General features: G+C 38.2%; 1 long non-coding RNA gene across 1 annotated transcript; it reads left to right on the forward strand.

The window, feature by feature from the left end:
* Window positions 1–1353: 1353 nt before the first annotated feature.
* On the forward strand, window positions 1354–2188 carry LOC114568413 (uncharacterized). The gene is made up of 2 exons (XR_003694290.1): window positions 1354–1466; window positions 1792–2188. It is a non-coding gene; the product is annotated as an uncharacterized LOC114568413 (long non-coding RNA).
* The last annotated feature ends 3755 nt before the right edge of the window (window positions 2189–5943 follow it).

Genomic DNA, 5943 nt, shown 5'->3' on the forward strand with positions numbered 1-5943 from the left:
ACCGAGGCAACTTCCCCACCCTACCTGTGAAGACAGTCCAATGGGGGGTGGAGATAAATTCAGCAGTAAGGAGAAATAATTTGGGCTACTTTAAGCAATTTAACATTAGCTACAATTGTAACAAACATAATTAAAGATTCTTAGGGGGTTTTCAATGAATAAATTGGTAGATGCATATTTGGCATTTTTGTGCATCTTGACTCAAAATTGGTTTGTTTTTCACTAAAAATGACAAATAACAGGCACATGGAGATAAATGAATTGTATTTTTAAGCATTCTGATCTTACTGTAGCTAATCTTCTTCCACAATTTTTTGTTTTGTTGGTTTTTATTCTTTTTCATGTTTCTGATGATGTCTCTGAGAAATCATTGGGTTGAAAGAGTCAAGGTAGTAGCTTTTCCATTGATATTTCTTTATGGTTTGTTGATTTTTTTATTATTTTTATTCCCTAGTTGTAAATATTTTGTTAAAAAAATAAATAAAAAATGGGGGGAGATCAGAGGATTTGTAAAGCTTCTCTGTGGTGGCCACGCAGAGTGCTATGCAAATCTTCTGCTCAGAGTATTAAATGTGGCACAAAAGAATGACACGTGACTGACATTGATTTGCTCAAAAAATAGCAATTTGCAAAATGTTTAAAGTCATAGTAAAAGATCAATCACGCGTCCCATTCCCCCATTGAGAAGAGGAGTTTTTATTTTTGTTTTTGTTTTTTGTGTTTTTGTAATTGATGATCTGTTGATTGATGATTTAGCATATGAAGAAGACTTATTGTCCCACAGGAAAGGTAACTATTGTTTCTGGTTTTGGGGAGCCACTCCCTGCAGGGCCAGACGTGATTAGAACAAAGGAAATGCAAACTCTGTAAACTTGAACAGAATCGTCACTACCATGTGAAACGACCTTTGTCTGTGACCTGGAGTAAACCTGAAATCAGAGGTGTGTCTTTAACCTGGGACAGTTTCCATTCAGGGAAACACCCACAATTCCAAGGGTTATAATTCTGATCCTGAGTAAGATTCGGTACTTCAATCTGTGTCCCCACAAGGGTAATCATGTTTGCAGTCTGCTGCTGGCAGTGTTTCGTGTTTTATGTTTAATTGTGTTTTGACTGTCGTTTTCACCGTGTTGTTTTATTAAACCTCTTGCTTAACTTTCAATTTGACACTAGCCTCTCCTCCTTCCTCCAGAAATCAGAACGAACACGTCTTTTAGATATTTCTTAACACAACCTCCGCAGCCGGGAGATTTTACCGTTATGGCTGGTTGCACTTGATGCGGGTACATGGTGGTGCTCGTGTGGATACTGTATCGCAATAACCACCGAGGAAGAAAGCCTGTGCTGTAAGGATACAGCCTGGTCTGGACGGGTCAATGGACATTGTTTCGCCCATACAGAGGTTTCCCCATCTGATCTATAAGGATGATCTAACCGGACAGACCTGATGGCCAGCTGTCTAATGAGTGAGTACAACTCTGTGACTCTGTCTAGCTTAGGTACATTTGTTTTTAGTTGTATATACACATTCAAAACACTAATCAAAACACACCTCTTCAGATTAGCTTTCCACATACAATAATCTTACATTTACATTGCTTCTAAATATGCTTGTTGTATGTGTTGGTTTTATTGCTTATCTGTTTTTAATGTGATATATGTGCTGGTTTTTACTGTAAAGTGTCTTTGAGTATGATGAAAAGCCCTCTATAAATGAAATGTATTATTATTTATTATAAATAAATGCCTCACTTCTTTAGTGAAATAACCAAAGCTCGCCCCCCGCCCCAGCCAATGCAGACTCGTGGCCTACCGGGTGATTCTGGAGTGGGTTCTGAGAGGAGAGCGCCTTGGCCGTAGCACCAGAAGAACATTGCCTACCTGTGTTATAGCAGCAATCAGACAAGAGTACCCCTCCCCAACTGGAAGTTACACAGGATTCAAAGAGGCAGAGGACATTTTCTGAGTCAAAAACTATCATTTCTAGTAATACTTGGTATGGCCATTACTAGGAATAAACAAAGCAATTGCACAGTTAAATTAGGAAAACGTAAGAATATGTATATTGTACAAGTAAAGTTGAATAAGTAAATTGTAAGAATAAATAAATTGTAAGAATAAGTACATTGTACAGTTCTATACTGCACCTGTCTGTTACAGTGGTTTTATAATATAACAATACACATTACATTTTTGCTTTTGTGTATTTGTGCTTTTTTGTCTTTACTTCAAAAAAAAGGAAATAACAATATCACAATCTAGACACAATTAATGTAAAGTATGTACAGTACAGTGTGTGGTTTTATACATAATCATGCTGCAGCATAGTCTGAAGTGTACAAAGAAAAAATAGTTCAGTACTCTTTTCCTAGGCCTAGAACATGCTCTTATAATGTGACCTGGCTTGAGAAACCAGTTCACTCTTATCCAGCAGAGGAACTGGGGCTATGTTACAAAGCAGTCGCCTTCTTCTCTGTCCATGACGGGGTAAGGGCTTTTTTCTTCTGTGGACTTGAAATAACTATTTTGAAACTGACTGGATGACCAGCTGGACGCCTTCTTGGGAGTTGACTGTGGCACTGCAGCTAATTCTGTCTCTATGTCACTGGATGGTGTCCCCTAAATAAGTAAGGAGAAAGAGCATTGTAGTCAGACTCAATGGCCAAAACAGTAACATTGAGGATGCATCTATCATAATCAGTGTTGGGTGTAAGGCAATTACAGTAATATATCCATTTTTGCTGTAACGCAGTAATATAACTCATTACTAATTACATGTCGGTAATATCATACACGGGTCTCAGTAACGGGAGTTACAACATTTAGTGTTTTTTTTTCAAGAATTCACCAACACCGTGAAACATTTCTTCACAGAAAAAAAAGTGAGAATTACAATAGCCTGGCATTTTCCTTCAGATACCGGGACTTGACGCTCTTTTCGGTGAAGTCAATGTTCGCTATAAATACGGTAATCTCTCTCATGTAGCTAATGTTATCAAGGGAGCTGAAGTGCAACCAGCCATAACCGTAAAATCTCCCGGCTGCGGAGGTTGTAGACGGTAAAAGCTCAAGCTCAAATATCTCTTCATTTGGTTGCCGCAATTTGGAAAGGCACAAACTCGAAGCATTTTCTTATATTAGTCCTGATCTAACTCCAAGCTCCGTCTGTCAGCTCTGTGAGCTCCTCCCTGCTTCTGCCACAGGCAGGCTCCGCCGTTGCTAGGTTACCTATGCAAATGAGCTCCTGAACTCTTGAACTGTAGGTCAGCTCTGCTTCACTGCGGTGTCAGGTTACAGCCTGTTGATACATGCTCATTACTATGGACAGGACCTCGGCAAATCGTTTTTTTGTGGAAAAAATAAATTTTGGAATATTGGATTGTATGAGATTGGCACTCGATTGTTGAGGACTTGACCGGAAAGCAGTACATAAACAGAGGTAAGGATTAACACAACTTTTATGCCTTTCTGTCACATCTACTGCTGTCAAATTTGCTGTGTTCCCTCGTAAGGAATAACTGCACATGGCTAAGCATTAGTAATGGCATTTTGAACACGTTTAGAGGCTAAAAACGCGTTTAAAACTTGCTCTGTTTAAGCCTTGTTTAAGACTGTTGGGTGCAAAATCTAGCAGGAGGATAACTCGGTGTAGGCAGCACCGTTTGTTTTCGTTTTTCTCGCTACTGACAGTACTCCTGATTTACAAACAACAGAGCTACGGGTTGAAATCGACCGGAATTCTCCTTTAACTATTGCAATTACAACAGGAAACTTTTTTCTTACTTTTTAAGGTGCACAATTCACAATTTTGCACAAAATATGACAGTATAAGTTATCAGAACTTAAATAAATATACACTATAACCATAAATATGCCAAAAATATATACAATCAAATCATAAAAATATTTAACAAGAGCAGAGAGCAGAAGTAATATAAAATATTAAGAATATACAAATAAAATATAGAATAAATATTCTAAATAGCACAAATCCTTCATCACGCAAATGTTAAAACATACTAAAGACAATCCAGTTATTATATAACAGGAAACACACTTTTTAAGGTGCACAATCCCCACCTCCAACATTGCCAAAAGACAATGAACACATTTCTGCACAAAATATGACAGTATAAGTTATCAGAACTTATATAAATATACACTATATACATAAATGTGCCAAAAATATATACAATCGGATATATACAAAATTTAACAAGAGCAGAGATAATAAGAATAATATACAAATAAAATATAGAATAAATATTCTAAATAGCACAAATTCTTCATCACACAAATGTAAAAACACACTAAAGAAGGAAGTTCTTAATTTCCTGCACAAGCTCTCTACTGTCCAAATCAGAGTGCCCCTTAAAGTGCAGTGTGGTGCCTAGTGCCTCGCATTACACTGCCAGCTCCTCATCTGCAAGACTTGGGAATTTCTTTCCCACATTTTCCAATGTGGAAAATCTCTCCTTGATGGCTGACGTGGCTGCATCAACGACAACGCTGAAGAATCCAACCTCCAACTTCTTAAGTGCATCACTGATAGGCTCATCATGTGATTCATATGAGAAGTGGCACTTTGTGGACCTCAGCCTTTTTTGTTTTAAAACAGCCTCCACATTAATTTCTTCACAAATGTCTTTGGCCGCCATCTGTTCAGTCACAAAGGCACTTGCCCTGTAGCTCTGTAGACCTTCAAAAGACTAAAACAGCTAGGTCCACATGCATATTAGTAGACTGCATGAGTTTGCTGGCATGCTGTATTGCAGATAGCATGTCATACCAATCAACCGTGCAGATGCTGAAGCCTCAATTAAAGCCTCTCTCACGGCAGCTACCTGGTACCTCATGGGATCAACGCTCTTGACCTTGTTCTCCCACCTTGTTTCTGCCCACATCTTTAAAGTGATGCTCACATAGTTCTTCAGTATGGCCCATCTTTGTGTGGAGGCTGAAATTAGTGTTTATAGCTTTTGCAGGACACCAAAGTAACTTATAGCATCAATAGATCTCTTAGCAGCATCACACACAACTAAATTCAATGGCATGGCACAAACAGAGCTCGGGGATTCTTTTCTAAGTGACTTTTCGGTATTTATGGAATGGACCACCGGAGGAAAATAGGGGAGGGTCATGTCTTTTTATTCTTTGCTGAGGGGAGGGTCATCCAAAAGTCTCGGAAAAACGAAAATGAATGTTGCTAGTCTGGACATCTTACCTTGCCAAGGTTACAATAAAGGTTTCCTAAATGCCACATTTGATGTCAGTTTACAGATTAGATTAGATTGCGGGTTTTGTGTAGATTTGGACTTACGTTTATTCCACTTTTGTTTAAACGGCGAAGTGGAGGAAGCCTAGTGACGAGTCCATAGCAACCAGTTTGTGTGTTGAATGTTACCCAGAGTGCTGAATGGTCTCAATGTTTTATTGTTTTATTTCATGTGAATACTAGTTTACTAGAGGAGTAACATAGTATTTAAAGTAATGCAGTAATGCAGGAAGTGTGCATTTTTCCATGCTTATTGTGTTTCCACAACTACGTTAGTGAGTAAATCTACTGAAATGGCTACTGTTGAGTAAAATAAAGTTGTAACAGAGCTGATATTAATAACCATGTATGTTTTAAGTAATACATTGTATGCTGTAACCGGGTTATGAAAATAGGAATGAAACTATTTGACAGAAAAGAATAGGTCCAGACTGATCTGGTTATCACAAATCACCACCTTTTGTCTCTGTAAACAATAGGTAAAAACAGAGCCTTCCTCTCCCCCTCTCTTCCTGTTTTTGGTTAAATTGATTAGGTTAAAACCAACTATTATCATATAAAGAGAAACCTTCTGCCACACAGCAGGAAATAAACTTCTGCCTCTATCAGTCTCCAACTCCCTGGTACTTTAGTTTGGGTTAGGACAATAGAATGTTAATTCCTGTAAA

The sequence above is a fragment of the Perca flavescens genome, chromosome 14 (assembly GCF_004354835.1).
Source record: "Perca flavescens isolate YP-PL-M2 chromosome 14, PFLA_1.0, whole genome shotgun sequence".
NCBI classification, from domain to species: Eukaryota; Metazoa; Chordata; class Actinopteri; order Perciformes; family Percidae; genus Perca; species Perca flavescens.